Consider the following 21,316-nt stretch of genomic DNA (forward strand, 5'->3'; position numbering starts at 1 on the left):
AAGATAATGAGTTTAGTTTGGATCTTGTAGGAGGAGAGGCAGGACTAAGAGCTGTCACCAAAACCGAGAGACGAATCAAAGAGCGGGGCGTGGTTGACTCTTTCAGAGGCTGCGGAGAGGTCAGGAAGGGTGGAGACTGAGGAAAGCCCATTGCATTTAGCAGTGAGGAGATGAGTGGTAACTTTTCAGAGAGCAGTTTCAGTTGAGCGGTGATGCTGAAATCTGGAATGCAGAGACTTTTAGAGAGAGGAGGAGGAAAGGAGTGTGAAACCCTAAATGTGGATGGCCCTCTTGCGGTATGTAGTCATGAAAGGAAGAAAAGATGTAGGTCAGTATGTAATGGGGATGAATGGGCCACATGAGCTTTTTTCAGGGTTGGGGACATATTGTTTTATTTCTTCCAGGAGGGCAAGAACCAGTAAAAGGAGAGAATGAACATTTGTGACAAAATTGGGATGGTTCAGGAGGCAGTATGCTGACTGGGAGATGGGATAGACTGGGATCCTTCATGCATGTTGTGGGGTTTGCCTTGGCAACCATAATGGCCATCTTTTAATGGGAGACCAGGGCAGTGGAGGAGAAAGAAGACATCTGATTTATTTGAGATGAGGAGTTGAGAGCTTTTGGTAAGTGTACAAATTTTTTCTTTTTAGTAAAATGTGAACCAAGGGTTCAGCTAAGCATCTTGGGGGACGTAAATCAAATGAGAGAATTGGAGAGGAATGACAAGATCTTGAAAAGCTGCTTTGGTGAGTGGGCTAGGGAGTCAATCAGGGAGATGTCAAAGGACTGCCTGAGGGCCCAGCAACATAAATTTGGAGTGGTTGCAGACAGCCCAGTTTCACAATGTTTTCTGTCTCCATGTAGCACTTTGTGGGGCGCAATGCAAGTTACTGCTTCACTCAAAGTAAAAATTCAAGGCTGAGGCTTGCACAAGTTATCTACCCAAGGTCCCTCTCCTGATATCTCTGGCCCAGTCTTTGTCTCCATTGTCAGAAAATTGTTGACCATATTCCTGTGAGTGACCACCCTAACGTTAGGCAGTTGGGAAATAGAGACTCCCAGGCATCCCATAGAAGCAGACCCTCTGGGACCGTAGAAGCCTTTGTGATCTTCAGTATTTGGTCTCGTCAGGACCCATCGGATTCAGAGCCAGACCAGGGTCACTCCTTGTAGGTGATGAGGGATAAGAGAGAGAGAGACACAAATAGAGTCGAGGCCAAAACCTGCCTTTGAAGAGTAGAGAGGCTGGCATCCAGGCAATGGGGTGGTGTTTGTGGCCTGGCATCAGCCCTGGGCCCACTCAGTCAGTCAGTCAGAACTGATGAAGCACCTCCCATGTCCTACACACTGCACTAAGCCCTGGGGTAGAAAGGAGGACCAAAAGTAAGCCCCTGCTGGCCAGGACCTCCCTGGGGTAGTGAGCTGTAGCAGCAAGCACCCCAGTGTCCCCAGGGTGCCTGCTCACACAGGTTCTTGGATCTGCTTTGTTAAAGGAAAGCAACTCAAAATGGGTTAACAAGCTTACTTTAATCAGTCAGACATATATCGTTTACCTTGTTCAGGAGAAAAGGTCAGCACCCTGAACCTCAAAGTATACAGGCATAATTATCAAGACAGAAACATCAAGTAGACAGATTTCCAAACTGTCCAACCATTACATCCATACCCAGTCAACATCTGGGTTTCCACATTCTGGGTTTTTCAAAGCCGGGGGACTCTCAACAACGGCTTCCCAGAATTCAGATCAAATCACAGAACACTTCTCAAAGTGAGTCCCAAAACAAAGCTACACATCAGGGCTTATATAGCCTTCTCCTGGCTCAGAGAATGTAACAACCTTATTGACCCACTGGCCAATCAAAAAGTATCTACTGAAAACCAAGCCTCCCTCCCCAGGCTTCTGGTGCACTTTAGCCTAGGGGCAGGGAAGATCTTTAAAATTTACATTCGCATTACATGTGCAAACGTGGCGAGGGCGTGTGGAGAGGCCACGGGTCACTCATTTCACTCTTAGCTGACCCTGGCACAAGAAGTATCTTTGAATGGAAATGAAGTAAGTTCAAGAGGGAAACAAGTGAATGGGAGAGAGAAGAATCGCAGCTTGAGAAGGAGAGTAGAGTTGGTGAGGAAATAGTCACGATGGCAATAATAACAACTGACATTTCTGTAGGGCCTGCTGAGTGCCGAGTGATTCAGAAACGTCCTGTCATTTCACCCTCACGGCCAGCCTGAGAGGTAGATGCTCTGAACCCTCCTTTTATAGGTGAGGAAACTCAGGCAGAAAGGCAGTGTGACTTTCTGAGTGTCACGCGGGTAGGAAGTGAGTCTGGATTTGAACTCGGGTCTTCCTGACTCCAGGCATAGTGCTCTGTCCATTGTGCCAGCTAGCTGTCTCATGTTGGAGAGCAGCTTGACACTGAAATGGGGAGAGAAGAGGATAAGAGACTTTTAGGATAAGGAGCCAGCCAGTCATCTGGGACTGGGATGGATGGAAGACGCAGTGGAGGGAGGAGTGGGCATCAGGCCAGTTACACAGTCACTTGCTTGAACTGATCCCTTTCCCTTCCCACACCTACTTTTTTTTAAAGGATTGAGGCAGAAGTAAAGATGAAAAATAATTAGAAGATATCAGGGAAACAATATAATTAATTGTCATAACAAAATGTGTTTGGGATGAATCCACCCATAAAAACAGCAGGGAGGTAGAATGCATTAGAAAGCAGAAGCAGGACTTGCACTTTGTGTACAAAGACTCACAAAGCGCTGTAATGCAAGGAGGGCATTCTGCATCACCGCTGGGAGCTGTGCCCCTGCGCTCGCTTCCCTGCCTGCCCTTTGACCCAGTGATAACCACTAGACCTGTACAGGAGTCACAGGAAGAGGAAAAAGACCCATTTACACAATGCAGAATTATAGCTGCTGTTTTTTGTTGTTGCAAAGATCTGGAAACAAAGATGATGCTCTTATATAGGGAAATGGCTGAGCTAATGAGAATATAATGGAGGCTTACGGTGCCGTGAGAAGTGAGGAAAGACGCAGGGTCTGAGAAGCCTGGGAAGAGTTGTCTGAACGGATGTAGGGAGAAGGGAGCAGCAGTGAGACAATGTTTTGTGCAGAAGCCGCACAGTCCGCGTCATGGACAGCGTGATTCCAGAGCACTAGGTCCCCAAATCTTTCGGTCTTAGATCTTGTTACAGAAACACAAATAAAGTGTTGGGATGCTTCCCCTTCCCCCCAATCGTTTATGCTACTCCTATGATAATTCAGATTTATACGTCGGATGCTTTCTATAATGTCTTAGCTCTCCTTCACCCCACAGAAATCCAAATTTATACTTTTATTCCTCTTTGTAATTATCAAATGCTAAATTTTATTTTACTTTGAATTATGGATATACTGTATGGCTTTCTGTAAGAATTTCTTTTTAAATCCTTTAAGAACTCAGACTTGCTATTACCTATAAGACTGCAGTTCAAATTCATTTAGCAGATTTTGTTGAATAGGAATAGCATTTTTAATCAGATGTTACACCTTGGAAAATATTAAACGTAATATAATGTGAAATTAATTTCAAAGTTGGCCTTTGTTCTGTGACCAGAAGTTTGCAGTACTTGGTTCAACACCCGACAAACCCAGTCTTCAGTTTGGCTCTGCATCGGGCTGATTAATAATACTAACAAAAAGGACAGTCACAGCCATCATTTATGCACTGCCTGCTGCTCATTGTGCACAGTTCTTGACACAGGTTCTCTCCCTGGATCTTCACAACTGTTGGGAGGTAGATGTTGTTATTTCCATTTTACATTTGAGGAAACAGTCAGAGGTTAGTGACTTGCCCAGGGTCATAGTGCTAGTAACTGTCTGAGGCAGGATTTGAACTTGGCTTTTCTGGACCGCAGGGCCCAGCTCTGTATCCACTCTGTTACCAGATGTGCAGACAGTCCTTGCTCTGCAGAAATTCACATCAGGCAGATTTGACTCTGCTGGGGCCGCAGGACCCCTTGTTGGCCTGGGCCAGGTCGGAAGGCCCTGAAGCCCCACCAGGTGCTGGGTCCACAGAGTAGCAAACTCCTTGAGGGGAGGGGAAGGTCTGCAGAATAGTACACTCATGTGGAGTGAGAACTGGCCATATTGTGATTTATAACCTAATGACAGTGAAAATGTTCCCTTTCACATAAATGAGGTAGAAAATAGTTGGAGAATTTATAAACTCTCTTGCTGAGAGGTAGAAATTAATTTTGTTTTACTTTGTTTTTAGCTCTCAGTCAGCAAGATGGATGGCTAGTTATTACAAAAGATAATTCTCTGTTGGCTGATGACAAGGGCTGCACTAACTGGTAAATGTAGTTGAGATTGCTTTTCATATATTGCTTTGGTTTTTGTTGTTCAGTCATTTCAGTCATGTCTTTTCTTGGCAGAGATACTGGAGGGGTTTGCCATTTCCTTCTCTAACTCATTTTATGGGTGAGGAAACTGAGGCAAACAGGGTTTAGTGACTTGCTTAGGGTCACACAGCTACTAAGTATCTGAGACCAGATTTGAACTCTTGAATATGAGTCTTCCTGACTCCAGGCCTGGCGCTTTATCTACCACGCCACCTAGCTGCCTGTCGGTTTTTGTTTTTTCTTTCTTTTTTGATATGCTAGGTTTTTATATCCTTCTGTATACACAAGCTTTGTTTGGAAAGAACTCTTCAGACATAACTTTTTTCTTCCTACCACTGGCACATTGGCCATACTCTCAAAGAAAGTCTGTGGAATATCTCACCTGGGGTGTCAGTCCATTCCCTTCAAAATCTGCCAGATAGAAGAACAGCATAAGAATTTCAGGAGAGAACTTCAGATTCAGAAAGTAGCCTTGGCCCTGCAATGAGAGGCAGTAGAAGGAGGGTTTTTGTGGAATGTGGGTGATGGTTCACGATGGTTTCAAGACAGTGTGTCATATGTAAACTGCACGGGAAGAACGTGAAGCTTTGTTACTCCTTGATGTGGTGATTGCAGTGCTGAGGAGATGAGATTACAAGGCAGCTGCTCTGGTACAGTGTACAGAAAGCAGAGGAGGGCGTGTGAAGACCCTGTGGTCTTCCATCGGCAGCTGATTTGTGCTGGGATGTGAGACTTGGATGGCCGTGTAGAAACAGTTTGAGGACAGGTCCAGAAACCAAAACAAGATGCTGCCCTAAGTCAGAAGTGGTCAGTGATTGATGGAATCAGTGCTTGAACACCACATTCATTTTGTGCCCACTCATGATGATTTGGAATCACTGCACAAAGAGATCTATTATGCCTCAAGTTTATCATACTTGTTGTCCCAGGGAAAAATATATTGGTGACAAAACTGGGCATTCTTTGCTGCATAAGATGCCATCAAAGAGTTTTTAGCTAAAGCCCCTTGGACGTCATCGTGAACCACTAAATGGGCCCTGGTGCTAGAGGACCAATAGTGAATTATGCTGCTCACTTCCTGACAGAAGGACACGGACTCAAGATACAGTATAAGACATATATGATAGATAATGAACTAATATGAACATTTAGTCTGTGTGCAATAAATGGCATACTATCTTTGGATCTGAATAGAGAAGAAGAAAAGTTGGACGTTACGCTGAATAAACTCAATCTAGCACGTGAAATTTACCAAGAATGCCCCCCAGTGATAGGGCATCCAAACTGGTCAGTACAGGATAGCAGGATGATGATCCGATATTGACAAAATGATCAATATGAGAAGAAAAGGTGGAAAGTGCCATGGAGGTGGGCAGGGCATGCTCAGTAGCAGGGTTTGAATTCTAGTCTCAGCTGCAAGGATGTCGGTCAGGTCACTCAGCGATTATGAGCTCATGACCTGAGTTGTGAAGGGTAATGAGAATGCTGGGCCTGCCTGTGTCATAGGCTCCATTGTTATTCTGTGTGAAGACCTTTGTGGCCAAATGGCATTTCCACCTATTAATTCTGCCTATTTAAGTTTTAAAACTTTTTTTTGAACTAGGGAAATAGAATATAATCAGTTTATTTTCTGCCATCAGAGAAAAGAATATACAGTTATATGTGTGTGTGTGTGAGAGAGAGAGAGAGAGTGTGTGTGTGTGTGTGTGTGTGTGTCTTTCTGTATATATGATTGTTTGTTTTCTTTAGATGTAGAGACCAGGTTTGAAGTAAATGAGAAGACTACAAAGCTGAGAATTTTTGTGGAAGAATCTGGCCAGCAAAGATTCATGACTGATGGTGCCTGTGACTTCAATTTGAGAGAAATCTCTGACTGTAGTATCATAGAAGGTAAAAATCCAAAGAGTGACTGTGAAGTTGATGAAACTGGAAAGAAACTTAGACAGTCTTCAGTCCTAAATCACTCTAACAGAGGGACCTCAGGGAATGACTGTTTTCAGGATAGTGAATATGGCAAATATTTTACTGAACAGGTAGAGTTTTTTCAGTCCCATGAGAAGCTTCCTGAAATGCAAATGGATCAAGGTAATAAAGAGGAAATGGCCATTACTGGAGAAATGCTTTATGTGAGTAATAAAGGTGACAAGGCCTTCAAGCCAAACTCTGAGCTCATCAGTCATCAGAAAATTCACTTTTCAAACGTGCCTTATGAAAATAATAAATGTGAAGCAACCTCATGTCATCGATCATCCCTTCCTTACCACCCTGGATTTCACCCTGGAGTGCAAAGATATGCATGTCCTCAGTGTGGGAAGACCTGTGATTGGAACTTAGATCTCATGCACCAGAAGATTCGTGCTGGAGAGAAGCTTTATAAATGTAAGGAGTGTGGGAAGGGTTTCGGCTATGGATCACTTCTTACTGGCCATCAAAAAATTTACACTGGAAAGAAACCTTTTGAATGTAATGAATATGAAAAGGATCCTGATTCAGCTTTACAGCAGAAAATTCACACTGGAGAGAAAACCCATAAATGTAATCAGTGTGGAAGGGCTTTCAGATACAGTTCCAGTCTCGTTTTACATGAAGTAATCCATAATGGAGAGAAACCTTCTGAAAGTAATCAGCCTGGAAAGGCTTTCACAGAGAGGGCCAATTTTGCTAAACTTCAGAGAATCCACACTGGAGAGAAACTTTTTAAATGTAATCAGTGTGGAAATGTTTTCACACATAAGGGCCATCTTACTTTACATCAGAGAATCCACATTGGAGAGAAACCTTATGAACGTAATCAACTTGAAAAAGTTTTCACACCTAGGGCTCATTTTGCTTTACAAACAAGAAGCCATACTGTAGAGAAACTTTATGAATGTAAACAATGTGCAAAGGCTTTCAGATGCCGCTCCCGTCTTACTGATCATGAGAAAACCCACACTGGAGAGAAACCTTATGAATGTAATCAGTGTGGAAAGGCTTTTACACAGAGCTCCAATCTTGCTGTACATCAGAGGATCCACACTGGAGAGAAACCTTTTGACTGTAAACAATGTGGAAAGGCTTTCAGATACAGCTCAAGTCTTGCTAAACATCAGGGAATCCACACTGGGGAGAAACCTCATGAATGTCATCAGTGTGGAAAGGCTTTCAGAATGAGCTCCAGTCTTGCTACCCATCAGAGAATCCACACTGGAGAGAAACCTTATGAATGTAATCATTGTGGAAAGGCTTTCAGAATTAGCTCCAGTCTTGCTAAGCATCAGAGAATTCATACCGGAGAGAAAGTTTATGAATGTAATCAATGTGGAAAGGCTTTTACACAGAATTCACATCTCGCTGCACATCAGAGAATTCACACTGGAGAGAAACCTTATGAATGTAAACTGTGTGGAAAGGCTTTCAGATCCAACTCCAGTCTTACTGATCATCAAAAAATCCATAATAGGGACAAACTTTTTGAATGTAATGAATGTGGAAAGCCTTTCACAAAGAGCTCTAGTCTTGCTGTACATCAGAGAATACACACTGGAGAGAAACCTTATGAATGTAGTCAGTGTGGAAAGGCTTTCCACATTCATTACATTCAAAAAGTTTGTCCCTATTATGGATTTTTTGATGATCAGTAAGACTGGAGTTGGATCTGAAAGCCTTTCACAAAGAGCTCTAGTCTTGCTGTACATCAGAGAATACACACTGGAGAGAAACCTTATGAATGTAGTCAGTGTGGAAAGGCTTTCACACAAAGGAATCATCTTTCTGTACATCAGAGAATCCACACTGGAGAGAAACCTTATGAATGTAATCAATGTGGAAAGGCTTTCAGAATCAGCTGCAGTCTTGCTAAACATCAGAGAATCCATACTGGGGAGAAACCTTATGAATGTGATCAATGTGGAAAGGCTTTCACACAGAGGGCCAATTTTGCTAAACATCAGAGAATCCACACTGGAGAGAAACCTTATGAATGTAATCAGTGTGGAAAGGCTTTCACAAAGAGCTCCAGTCTTGCTATACATAAAATAATTCACACTGGAGACAAACCCTATAAATGCAGTCTTTGTGGAAAGGCTTTCGCAAAGAATTCCAGTCTTGCTGCACATCAAAAAATCCACTCTGGACAGAAACCTTAGGAATGCAGTTAATGTGGTCATGTTTTCAGGCAACAATCATCTCATTTTCCATTTGAAAATTTATATTGGATAGAAATCTTATAACTGTCATGAATGAGGAATGACATTCAGGTGGTATTCAAAGCTTGTTGAACATTAAATTAATTGATATTAATTATTAATATGAGCAGCTACATGTAGCTTCTGTGTGGGGAGGCTTTCAGCCAGGAAACGTCACTGTTTATATCATAGGATTGTGGGGAGAAGCCAATGAATGTGCTCAGGGGGATGTACATTTTTTCCGGAAGATGGTGATCAGTAGACAATATTCATAATGGAATGACAGTATATAAAAGCAGTGATTATGAGAAGGTCTTCACCTAGAGGTCATGCTATTGTACTTTGGACAAGTCATACTAGACATAAAACTTCTGGATCTAATTAATAAGGGAAGGCCTCTTGCTGTAGAACAGACTTATTAATTAGACTTCTCAATAGAAGAGACCTCATTAAACATAACAAATTTCATACTGTGCATAGGACCCTAAAAATGCAATGAATTTTACCCTAAAATCCTAATATTTGTCATCCTTCCTCAATATTTCCTGGCTTTATATACTATAATTTCTTTATCGATTGCCCAATTAATTGGTACTCACTTTGTTTCCTGGCATGAAAAGTCTTTGTATAAATGTTTTGGTAACTATTGGACATTTCTTTCTCTCATGCTTTCTTTAAGCAACTAAGTGGCCCAGTGGATGAAATGCTGTGCTTTGAGCTACAAGACTTGAATTCCATTTTGTTTTCTGACACTAGTACTAAGTTGTTACCTTTTCCTGCCTGAGTTTCCCCATCTGTAGAATAGGGATAATAAGAACATTTGTCTCCCAGGGTTGAGGTGAGGATTAAATGAAGCAATATTTCTAACTATGTTGCGAGTATTAAATCACTATGGAAATGCTGTTTTTATGATTAACATTCCTTGGCTCATAAGTCTCATAGTAAAGTCAGTTGGCTAAAACATGGACAGGTTAGTTGCTTTTAATTCAAATTAACAATCAGAACAGAGTGGAAGAAAGTATTGATTGTAATGGATAGAGCATTTGGTTTAGAATTTGGGAAAATGGCTTCAAGTCCTGATGCAGATGCTCCTTAACTCTGACTTTGGACGAGGACCAGTCTCTCTGTGCCCCGTTTTACTCATCTCTGAAATGAGGACGTTGGAGTCAGTAGCTTCTCTGGTCCCTTCCAACTCTAAATATGTGTTCTTATCAAAAGTACATTCCAGTGTCCCTTTCCTACACACACCCTCTCCCAGTATTCCAGGGAGTTCTAGCAGGACCAAATCTGAAACTACCAGAAAGCAATAGTCCTCAAAAATATTTTGACCTACTTAAAAATAAAGATCTTGAGAAACTGAAGCGATCAGGTGTGTAGTATAGGAAAGAAAATGAGTGGGGCGGCCAGGTAGCACAGCGAGTAAGAGCACCGGCCCCAGAGTCGGGATGATCTGGGATGGAATCCGGGCTCAGACACTCAGCACCCACCCAGAAACACCTGGCCGTGTAACCTTGAGCAAGTTACTTAACCCCAACTGCTTAGGGGCAGCCAGGTACCACAGTGAGTAAGAGCACCGGCTCCAGAGTCGGGATGACCTGGGATGGAATCCGGGCTCAGATACTCAGCACCACACCCAGAAATACCTGGCCATGTGACCTTGAGCAGGTTACTTAACCCCAATTGCTTTAAAAAAAAAAAAGAAAAACGAGTAGAGTTCCCTTGTGTTCAGTCGACCCAAAGCCCTTCACTGCAGGGCCGGTGCACCACACAGTGCCAGAAACACTGGAGAGTGATTTGGCAGAAGATAGATGTGGACCAGCATCTGACACTAGACCCAGATTAGCTCCTAATGAATGCCTGACTCAGATATAAAGAGTCACCTGAAACAGATCAGAGGGACCGCGAAGAAGATCCCTTCATGGATAGTAGAAGAGGCCATCTCCAAACAAGGGGCAGAGTGGATGATAGAACTGAAGTGGGCAGTCTTTTTCACATTCTAAAAGTGCCTCTAGGTCCTTGGGTGTGGTCTTTTGGCTGAGTCAAGTTTTACAGAACAAATCTTTTTATTAAGGGGATTTGTTCTGTGAAGTTTGGATTCAGGCAAAGGACCTATGGGCCACAGGTGTCCTTGAGGCTGCAGGTTCCCCACCCCTGCCCTGGGCAAATCACTTAGCCCCAATTACCTCAAAAACAAACTAACAAACCAGTTTTCAGATTGTTAAAAGTGATTAAGAAATAGGCAGCAGAAATATTGTAGGAAATTTGTTTTCCTACAAAAGGTTTGTATTTTTTTCCCCTTTTTTACCTAGGAGAGTGCAGATCAATAGGGGAGAAAATAGATGTAATTAAAAAAAAACAAGTTTAAGCAAAAATGCTCAAGTCAGTAATTTGATAAATGCAAATTAAATCAGCACTTAGGTTCCCCCTCACCTATATGCGGTTGACTAAGATGAGAAGGAGAGAAACAATTAGAAGTGTTGGGAGGGCTGTGGGAAAATAAACACGGTAATGCATTCACTGGTAGTAAAGCTGTGACTTTATCCATGAATCATGAAATTGGGCATGGTGTCTGACTCTGATACCACTAGAGGGCATATTCCCTAAAGAAAGGAAACAGACGCAAGTAAAGGTGTCGGTGCCAGTGTCTGTTGTTTTGGCAAAGAAGTGGGAAGTAAAATGTGAGGTCCTTAATAGGGCAGCAGCTAAACAGATCGTGGTATGTGAGCATTGTGCAGCAAATGCACTAAAACCCAGGCAGTTTCTGCATTAGTTGGGAAGAGGAGTATGGATTAAGGCAGATTAGCCAGAGTAATTGATGGCAGTTCTGTAGGCCCACACCTGCCAGAGGTCACTCCTCTCACCGGGTCAGGGGTTTATCGTGATGTGCGAGACGTGCACCTGCCTCACCAGCAGGGGCTGATACAAGATGTAGAATAAAAAGCTTAAAGAATAAAGTATCTCGGGAAATGGACAGTGTGGCGATTTGTTTTCCTTCTCTGTGATTTCATTAGCAATATCTTAGGTTTTGGGTAGGAGAGAGTGTGAGGGGCGCTGGGAATACGACTGCACTTTCTGTTCCTTCCACCCCAGAATAATAAAGCAGGACGGGTGGGTTGTGCTGACACACAGTAGGGCAGAAGGAGGGATGAGAACAGATCTGAAGGGTCCCGTTGAACTTTTTATGACTCAAAAATAAAGTTAAGCTGTGTGTAGTGGATAGAACTTGTTTCCCATACAGTCCTTCTTTCTTTTTCAGTTGTATGGTTTATATAAGATGGGTGTTTTATTTCACATTTATGAATTTCAAAATTACAAAAATCAACTATCGATGGTTTCCTTTTTTTATTCTCACCAGTTTTGAAGGCATGACACAAAACGGGCAAAATTATTTTCATGTGACTCGGTACTTTGGAATATGTGTCATTCATGGTTATGAAGACTTTGGGAAATGTCCAGCACCCCTCATCTAATGCCAGTGGCTTCTGGCATATTTGACTGTTGGTTTCCTCCATCTCTTGAAGATAAATGACTTTTCTTGTCCATTTTTTATGTAATACTTTATATGTTCTCTACTCTATTCTTTTCTAATTTGATCTTTATTTTATTCAAACATGTACATTTTATGTAATTATCTATTTTTAAAAAAAATCTGTATCCTGGATAGAAATTCTAACCAGTTGTTAAAAGTACCTGAATGTTTTCTTCTTTAAAAAAATTTTTTTTCCCATCAGGAAAAATTCCTTGTGCCTCTCCCACCCACAACTCTCATTAGAAATTTGTATAATTGAGAACAGTATTCCTACATTTTCCTCTCCCCCCAAATATACACACATATATATTAGTAAAATTTGTAAGTGATATTGAGAAATATGTCCATTCTTGAGCAGTTCCCATTTAGGAGACACCCTTAGTCTTTTTGCTCTGATCTTGCTGGCACATTGTTCAGGTCTAATTTCTTTTTTTGTTTATCTTTCTGTGAGACTTCTCCAAAACTGAGATAGGGCCACTGAAATATTTCCATTTTGTTACTGAGTTTTCTTATAGCAGTTAATGTTTCCTTTATAAAATGAAATGTTAAAAGACATTTTGGTAGTGCCAGTGGTTGGCTGTCTGTGGTGACTTCAGGATGATGTCATTTTCTTGCTTGTCTCTTTCCATGTTTTTAATGATTGTTTCTGTTGGATCTGATAGCATGATTGCAAGGACTGCTTTTTTGGATTCACCTCAATAGTAGTAAACTTCCTCCTCCCTCTCCACTGCCCTGACCATCATTTTTATTGTGTCTTTAAAAAAAAGTGTTTCATGTAAGCAACAGCCTGTAGAGTTTTGTTTCCTTATTTAAATCTGTTAGTTTTTTTTCATTTTACTTTCTAAGAATAAAAGAGAGAGTCCTTTAGGTACCTTGAATTGCTGTCAGTCTATTCCAATTTACATGTCTTTTGACATTCTTAGGTCTTTTTCTGTTTTAGTCTGAAGTAGATTATTTTTTTTTCTTTTTGGTTTTAAGTTACTGTGGACTCCAGAAACAGCATATCTTCAAAGGAATGTTTTCTTATTTATCAAAATAATACTTTAAAAATTCCCAGCAAATAATTCCAGCAATATTAAAACATTTTTTGACTTCTCACATATATACACCTGTGCATATGTGTGTGTGTGCGTGCTGAAGAGATAACAATTCTTTGTGAGGACATGTGCTTTTTTTTTCACTTAATAAATTGCTGTCATAAAGGTTCAGGCAACAGGAAGGATATGCTTGGAGCTTCTGTTGGTACAAAGCCATGATTTGTTTCTAGTTGCTGGGAATGAAATAATCCAGACAGTTAAAATACCAAGTTAGAAATATGGAGAAACGATAATGTTTATTCCAGATGGAGAAAATCTTGCAGAGTTGCTTTCTTCATTTTTTAAGTTTAAAACCTAAAATCTGAGACCAAGAGGTACTTTGTATTTTGTGCTTTGCTGTTTATGCTGTCCCAGTGCGTTGCCTCACGATATTTGGAGCGTTTTGGACTTTTTTCGTCATCCAGATCATCAGAGTGGAAAGCTGTGGGTGACCATGTTAGCAGGCTATCTCAGACACTTTCCCCTTTGGGCTGTGTGGGCTTCTTGCTGCCTTTTCTTCTTTTCTTCCATCAGTTTCATCCTTGCATCATATTCATGAGGGTTTCTCCTCCACCCTGTGGTTTAAAAATCAACCAAAATTAGTTATTTGTGAGACTGGTACAATTCCTTGTATACAGAAGCATATGCACAGTCGATAAAGGCAGCTTGGGGCTTGGGGAGTTCATCCTTCTGTCTGATCATGAAAGATACTGGTTATTGTTTCAGTGTTCTCCCAGGTCTCCTTGTTCCGAAAACTCATTTGTAACCACGAAGGCGACTTGGCTTTGAATTTTCAAGGTGTAGTTAGAGCAGAGAGGTTGCACACTGTCACCATCATTGTTATGAGAATCTCTTTATTGGTTGGTCAGTGGAGATACATACATCCCATCCAGCTATAAAGTGGAAAATGGACCTTCCATTACAATGCCTGGAATCACTCCTTTTCTCTTTAGAACACATTATTTTATTCCCTCTTCTGGTTTCTGTTGGATGAAAAATAAGCTTGTGTTATTTGAGTTTCTTTTTTATTTTTGGAGGGGGGAGGGTAGGGCAATTGGGGTTAAGTGAGTTGCCCAAGGTCACAGGGCTAGTAAGTGTGTCAAGTGTCTGAGACTTGATTTGAACTCAGGTCCTCCTGTATTGTATTTAATGGTACTTATCCTGGTCACTTGCAGAATTTGTTTCTTGCCAGTAGAACTGCTATGTTAAACCATGTGTTTTGAGGTTTACAGTCTATGTATTTTTTCCTAAGAATTTTGAGATCTGAGTTCTTTTCCTCCCACCCATGGATAAGGCAAGAAATTGGCTATCAGTTATAAATGTGAAATTATGCAAAACATTTCCCTGTTAGCCATGTTGAAAAAAACAAAGCAAGGAAAACAAAGAAAGTGAAAAAATTATACTCCAGTCTGTACTCATATTCTGTCAGTTCTCTGGAGGTGGCTAGTGTTTTTCGTCATAAGTTCTTTGGAATGATCTTTACTCATTGTATTGATGAAAACCATTAAATCCTTCACAGCTGAACATCACTCAATGTTGCTTTTGCTGGGTACCTACCCTGTTCTGGGTTTGCTTGCTTCACTTTGGGTCATTTCATATGCATCTTCCTGGGTTCTTCTGAAACCATCCTGCTCATTTTTAATAACAAAGTAGTATTCCATCACAATCATATCCCAAACTTGTTCAGCCATTCTCCAATTCTTTGCCACTACAAAAAGTTCAGCTATATATATATTTATACACTTAGGCTCCTTTCCTTTTTCTTTACTTTTTTTTATCTTTTTTTTTTTAGAGGGCAGTTGGGTTTAAGTGACTTGCCCAAGGTCACACGGCTAGTTTTTGTGTTAAGTGTCTGAGGCCGGATTTGAACTCAGGTCCTCCTGACTTCAGGGCCGGTGCTCTATTCATTGCACCACCTAGCCTTTAGTTTCTTTAGGATATAGGCCTAGTAATTTTATTGCTGGATGAAAGAGTGTGCACAGTTCGATAGCCCTTTGGGTGTACTTCCAAATTGCTCTCCACGATGGTGGGGTCAGTTCACAACTCTGCCAACGGTGCATTAGTGTCCCATTTCCCCCACATTCCCTCCAACATTTGTTGCCTTTTCTGTCATATTAGCCAATCTGATGGGTGTGAGGTGGTACCTCAGAGTTGTTCTGACTTGCATTTCACCAATCAGTTGTGATTTTTATAGCATTTTTTCATATGATTATAAATAGTTTTGATTTCTTCGTCTGAAAACTGCCTGTTTTTGTGATTCCATTATCTATATATTTGAGAAATGAAGCCTTTGCTAGAGAAACATGCTGTAAACTTTCCCCCCAGTTTCCCGCTTTTTTCTTTCTAATCTTGGCTGCATTGGTTTTTGTTTTTTTTTTCAAAATCAAAATTATCCATTTTACTTCCAGTGCTCATCTCTGTTTCTTGTCTGCTCACAGATTCATCTATTGTCCATAGATCTGAAAGGTAAACATGTCCATGCTCTTCTAATTTACTTAGGACATTACCATTGATGTCTAAATCATGTACCCCTTTTCATTTGCCCTCTTGGTATATGGTTTGAAATATACCAAGTGTCCATCAGACTGCTTTCCGGTAGTGTGTGTTTTTTTTCCTTCATATTCTGCGTTCTTGTCCTGAAAGCTTTCTAGATCTTTTGGTTTCTCAAAGGCTCGGTTACTCTGGCCATTTAGTACTGGGTATTGTGTCCCTTATCTCTTCCTCTTGTCCACCACTCCTTTTCTTCTTAGTCAGTACCAGATTGTTTTGATGGTTACTACTTTGTAATATGGTTTGAAATCTGGGACTGCTCAGCCACTTTCCTTTACATTTTTTCATTGATTCCTTACTTAATATTCTTGACCTTTTGTTCTTCTAGATGAATTTTGTTATTTTTTATTAGCTCAACAAAATAATTTTTTGGTAGTTTGATTGGTGTGGAATACCTGATTAATTATTGTGATCTGCTTGCTAGTAGTTTTTTAAATTTTATTTTATTCAGAATTTAAGAAATAAAACATGCATTTCCATAAATGTAGGAGAATGGAAATAAAAGGTGATTGCACAGGAAGCTGCGGATCCATTATGTATAACTTGGTCTCCCTTCTAAATACATAATGAAGCTCTCATGGAACTTCCTTTTCCCCCTTTTGTCCTTCTCTAGCCTGTGCCCTGCCCTAGAGATGGCTGCCATTCTACACAGATATATGTATATGTCAAATCGTCGTAGACATGCTTCTGTCTGTCGCTTCTTTGGGTGCAGATAGTCTTTCTTCATACTGTGTTTCCCCGATAATAAGACCTATCCCGAAAATAAGCCCTCCCCCTACTGTGTAAGATTCCTCTAAAATAAGCCCTCCCCAGAAAATAAGCCCTATTGAGATTGCTACTGTAGTGAAGGTGATCCCCTACGTTACACGCTACATTACGGTACCCTCTGTATGCACCGTCCCCCCTCCCCCCCCGTGAAACGCATGCCGTGCTCTGAGCTGCATCCAATCAGAGCTGCAGCAGTGAGCGTGTCATCCTGTTCTTCCCCAGTGATTTGCTTATTGAATAAAGGTACATTTTTTTTGTTCACATTTACCTGTTTATTAAAACTGCTGTCAATATTCATTAAAATAAGCCCTCCCCTGAGAATAAGCCCTCTGGTGTTTTTCTTTCGCCCCAAAAAAATAAGACAGTGTCTTATTATCGGGGAAACACGGTAGATCCTTTGTAGTTATTTTGGGGACTTGTGATAGTCAAAATGACTTAGTTGCTCAAAGTTGTTCTCAAAACAGTATTGCTATTACTGTCTACAGTGTTTGCTTGGTTCTGTTCATTCTGCTCTTATTTTGTGTAAATCTGTGTTTTTCTAAGGTCGAGCTGATCATTTCTTTTTTTTTTAAACTTTAATTTATTAATTTGTTTCCTTTTAGTTTACAGGATTCAATTCCACAATTCCTTGAATTTCACATTTTGTCCCCCTCCCTCCCCCCCCCCCCCATGGCGGCTTATTATCAAGTATAGGATCTGTAAATACTTTCACATTATACAATGGTCAGGTTATAAGGATGGATTGTACCAGCTGGAATGAAAAATGGTAAAGAGGACATAAATCAAATAAGAGAACGAAAAAGATCAGGTATTTTGCTTCCACCTGGATATAAATTTAATTCTTTCTAGTTCTTTCTCTGGATGCACGTTTTTCTCTCCATCATGCATCTTTTGGGATTGACTTATATCCCTGTATTGTTGAGAAGAGTCCAGTCTATCATAGTTGGTCATCACACATACGTTGTGTCTGTAATTGTGTACAAATTCCTCCTGGTTCTACTCTTCTCACTTAGCATCAGTTCTTTTAAGCCTCTCCAGGTAAATATGAAGACCGCCTTCTCCCTGTTTATTATGGCGCAATAGTATTCCATAACATGCATATACCACAACTTGTTCAGCCATTCCCCAATTGATGGGCACCCCCTTAATTTCCAATTCTTTGCCACAACAAAAAGAGCTGCTATAAACATTTTTGTACATATGGGTCTTTCTCCCATTTCTATAATCTCTTTGGGATATAACCCTAGGAGTGGTATTGCTGGATCAAAGGGTATGAAAGTATTTATAGCCCTTTGGGCATAATTCCAGATTGCTCTCCAGAAAGGCTGGATCAGTTCACAACTCCACCAACAATGCATTAGTGTTCCAGTTTGCCCACATCCTCTCCAGCATTTGTCATTTTCCTGTTTTGTCATCTTAGCCAATCTGACTGGTGAGATGTGGTACCTCAGAGTTGTTTTGATTTGCATTTCTCTAATCAATAGTGAATTAGAGCATTTCTTCATGTACTTATAGATAGCTTTAATTTCTTTCTCTGAAAACTGCCTGTTCATATCCTTTGACCATTTATCAATTGGGGAATGACTTGTATTCTTATACATTTGACTCAATTCTTTGTATATTTTAGAGATGAGTCCTTTGTCAGAGACATAGGTTGTAAAGATTCTTTCCCAATTTCCCACCTCCCTCTTAATCTTGGTTACATTGGCTTTATTTGTACAGAAACTTTTCAATTTCATGTAGTCAAAATTATCCATTTTACATTTTATAATGTTCTCTAATTCCTGTTTCGTCATAAAGTCATTCCCTTTCCACAAGTCTGATAGGTAAACTATTCCTTGTTTTAGCAGACTGCTTACAGTATCAACCTTTATACCTAGATCATGAACCCATTTAGACTTGATTTTGGTATATGGTGTTAGATAATGGTCTATGTCCAGTTTCTGCCATACTATATTCCAGTTTTCCCAGCAGTTTTTGTCAAACAGTGAGTTCTTATCCCAAAAACCAGGGTCTGGGGGTTTATCAAACAATACATTACTGTAGTCGTTGACTTCTGAATCTTGTGTGCCTAATCTATTCCATTGATCCACTTCTCTATTTCTAAGCCAGTACCAGGTAGTTTTGATGACTGCTGCTTTATAGTACAGATTGAAATCTGGTAAAGCTAGTCCACCTTCCCTAGCATTTTTTTTCAATAATTCCCTTGATATTCTGGACCATTTATTCTTCCAAATGAATTTTGTTACTATTTTTTCTAACTCTATAAAGTAGTTTTATGGTAAATTAATTGGTATGACACTAAATATATAATTTAATTTAGGTAAAATTGTCATTTTTATTATATTAGCTCGACCCAGCCATGAGCAATTGATATTTTTCCAATTAGTTAGATCTGACTTTATTTGGTTGAAAAGTGTTTTGTAGTTATGCTCATACAGGTCCTGGGTTTGTTTTGGCAGGTAGATTCCCAAATATTTTATAATGTCTACAGTAACTTTAAATGGGATTTCTCTTTCTACTTCTTGCTGTTGAATTTCATTGGAAATATATAGGAATGCCGAGGATTTATGTGGGTTTATTTTATATCCTGCAACTTTGCCAAATTTATTTATTGTCTCAAGCAGTTTTTTACTTGATTCTCTAGGATTCTCTAAGTATACCATCATATCATCTGCGAAGAGTGATAGCTTAGTCTCTTCTTTGCCTAACTTGATTCCTTTGATTTCTTTTTCTTCTCTAATTGCTACTGCTAACATTTCTAGTACCAGATTGAATAAGAGGGGTGATAGTGGACACCCTTGTTTCACCCCTGATCTTATGGGAAATGCTTCCAGCTTCTCCCCATTACATATAATACTTGCTGATGGCTTTAAATAGATGCTACCTATTATTTTAAGGAAGGCTCCATTTATTCCTATACTTTCTAATGTTTTTAATAGGAATGGATGTTATATTTTGTCAAAAGCCTTTTCTGCATCTATTGAGATGATCATGTGGTTTCTGCTAGTTTTATTGTTGATATGATCAATTATACTGATGGTTTTCCTAATATTAAACCATCCTTGCATTCCTGGAATAAATCCTACCTGATCAAAGTGTATTATTCTTGAGATAAGTTGCTGTAGTCTTTTGGCTAGTATTTTATTTAGAATTTTTGCATCTATATTCATGAGGGAGATTGGTCTATAATTTTCTTTCTCTGTTTTATCTCTTCCTGATTTAGGTATCAGTACCATATTTGTGTCATAAAAAGAATTTGGTAGGACTCCTTCTTCACTAATTTTCCCAAATAATTTGTAGAGTATTGGAATCAATTGTTCTTTAAATGTTTGATAGAATTCACTAGTGAATCCATCTGGCCCTGGAGATTTTTTCCCTCGGGAGGTGACTGATGGCTTGTTCAATTTCTTTTTCTGAGATGGGATTATTTAAGTAATTTACTTCCTCTTCAGTTAATCTGGGCAACTTGTATGTTTCTAAATACTCATCCATTTCCCTAAGATTGTCAAATTTATGTGCATACAATTGGGAAAAATAATTCCTAATTATTGTTTTGATTTCCTCTTCATTGGAGGTAGATTCACCCTTTTCATTTTTGATACTCATAATTTGGTTTTCTTCTTTCTTTTTTTTTTATCATATTGACTAAGGGTCTATCAATTTTGTTGGTTTTTTCATAAAACCAGCTCTTGGTTTTATTTATTATTTCAATAGTTTTTTAAATTTCGATTTTATTAATCTCTCCTTTAGTCTTCAATATTTCTAGTTTAGTATTTAATTGGGGATTTTGAATTTGTTCTTTTTCTAGGTTTTTTAATTGCATGCCCAATTCGTTGAGCTCCCTTTTCTCTAATTTAATCACGTATGCACTCAGGGATATAAAACTTCCCCTAAGAACTGCCTTTAATGCATCCCACAGATTTTGGTATGTTGTCTCATTATTATCATTCTCTTGAATGAAATTACTGATTGTTTCTATAATTTCTTGTTTGACCCACTCATTCTTTAGGATTAAATTGTTTAATTTCCAGTTAGTTTTTAGTCTGTCTTTCCCTGGCCCTTTATTGCATATAATTTTTATTGCATCATGATCTGAGAACAATGCGTTTAATATTTCTGCCTTACTGCATAGAATTGTGAGGTTTTTATGCCCTAGAACATGGTCAATTTTTGAGTATGTGCCATGAACCGCGGAGAAGAAAGTATATTCCTTTTTATCCCCATTCAGTTTTCTCCAGAGATCTATCATACCTATCCTCTCTAAAATCCTGTTCACCTCCTTAACTTCTTTCTTGTTTATTTTGAGGTTGGATTTATCAAGTTCAGAGAGGGGGAGATTAAGGTCTCCCATTAGTATAGTTTTGCTATCTATTTCTTCCTCTAATTCCTTTACCTTCACCTCTAGGAATTTGGATGCTACACCACTTGGTGCATATATGTTAAGTAGTGATATTGCTTCATTCTCGATGGTGCCTTTTAACAGGATATAGTTTCCTTCCTTATCTCTTTTAATTAGGTCAATTTTTGCATTTGCTTTATCTGAGATAAGGATTGCTACCCCTGCTTTTTTTAGTTTAGCTGAGGCATGATATATTTTACTCCAACCTTTTAGCTTTACCTTGTGTGTATCCCTCTGTTTCAAATGTGTTTCTTGTAAACAGCATGTTGTAGGATTATGATTTCTAATCCATTCTGCTATCCGTCTCCGTTTTATAGGAGAGTTCATTCCATTCACATTTACAGTTATGATTGTTATCTGTTTCTTTCCCCTTATCCTATTCCTGCCCCTGTTAATGTTCATATTTTTCCTCCCTTCTCCCTTCCCCCCCTTAATAG

General features: G+C 39.7%; 1 protein-coding gene and 1 pseudogene across 1 annotated transcript in view; both read left to right on the top strand.

The window, feature by feature from the left end:
* The window catches only part of LOC138168177 (KRAB domain-containing protein 4-like), a 367,151-nt gene that overhangs the window by 267,601 nt on the left and 78,234 nt on the right, over positions 1-21,316 (top strand). The gene's annotated exons all lie outside the window — the stretch shown is intronic.
* Positions 1-21,316, top strand: part of LOC138168204 (zinc finger protein 850-like) — a 63,567-nt pseudogene that overhangs the window by 6,366 nt on the left and 35,885 nt on the right.

Source organism: Petaurus breviceps, unplaced genomic scaffold, assembly GCF_028583685.1.
Source record: "Petaurus breviceps papuanus isolate PSGF00001 unplaced genomic scaffold, PetGlider_PUasm1.0 355, whole genome shotgun sequence".
Taxonomy (NCBI): domain Eukaryota; kingdom Metazoa; phylum Chordata; class Mammalia; order Diprotodontia; family Petauridae; genus Petaurus; species Petaurus breviceps.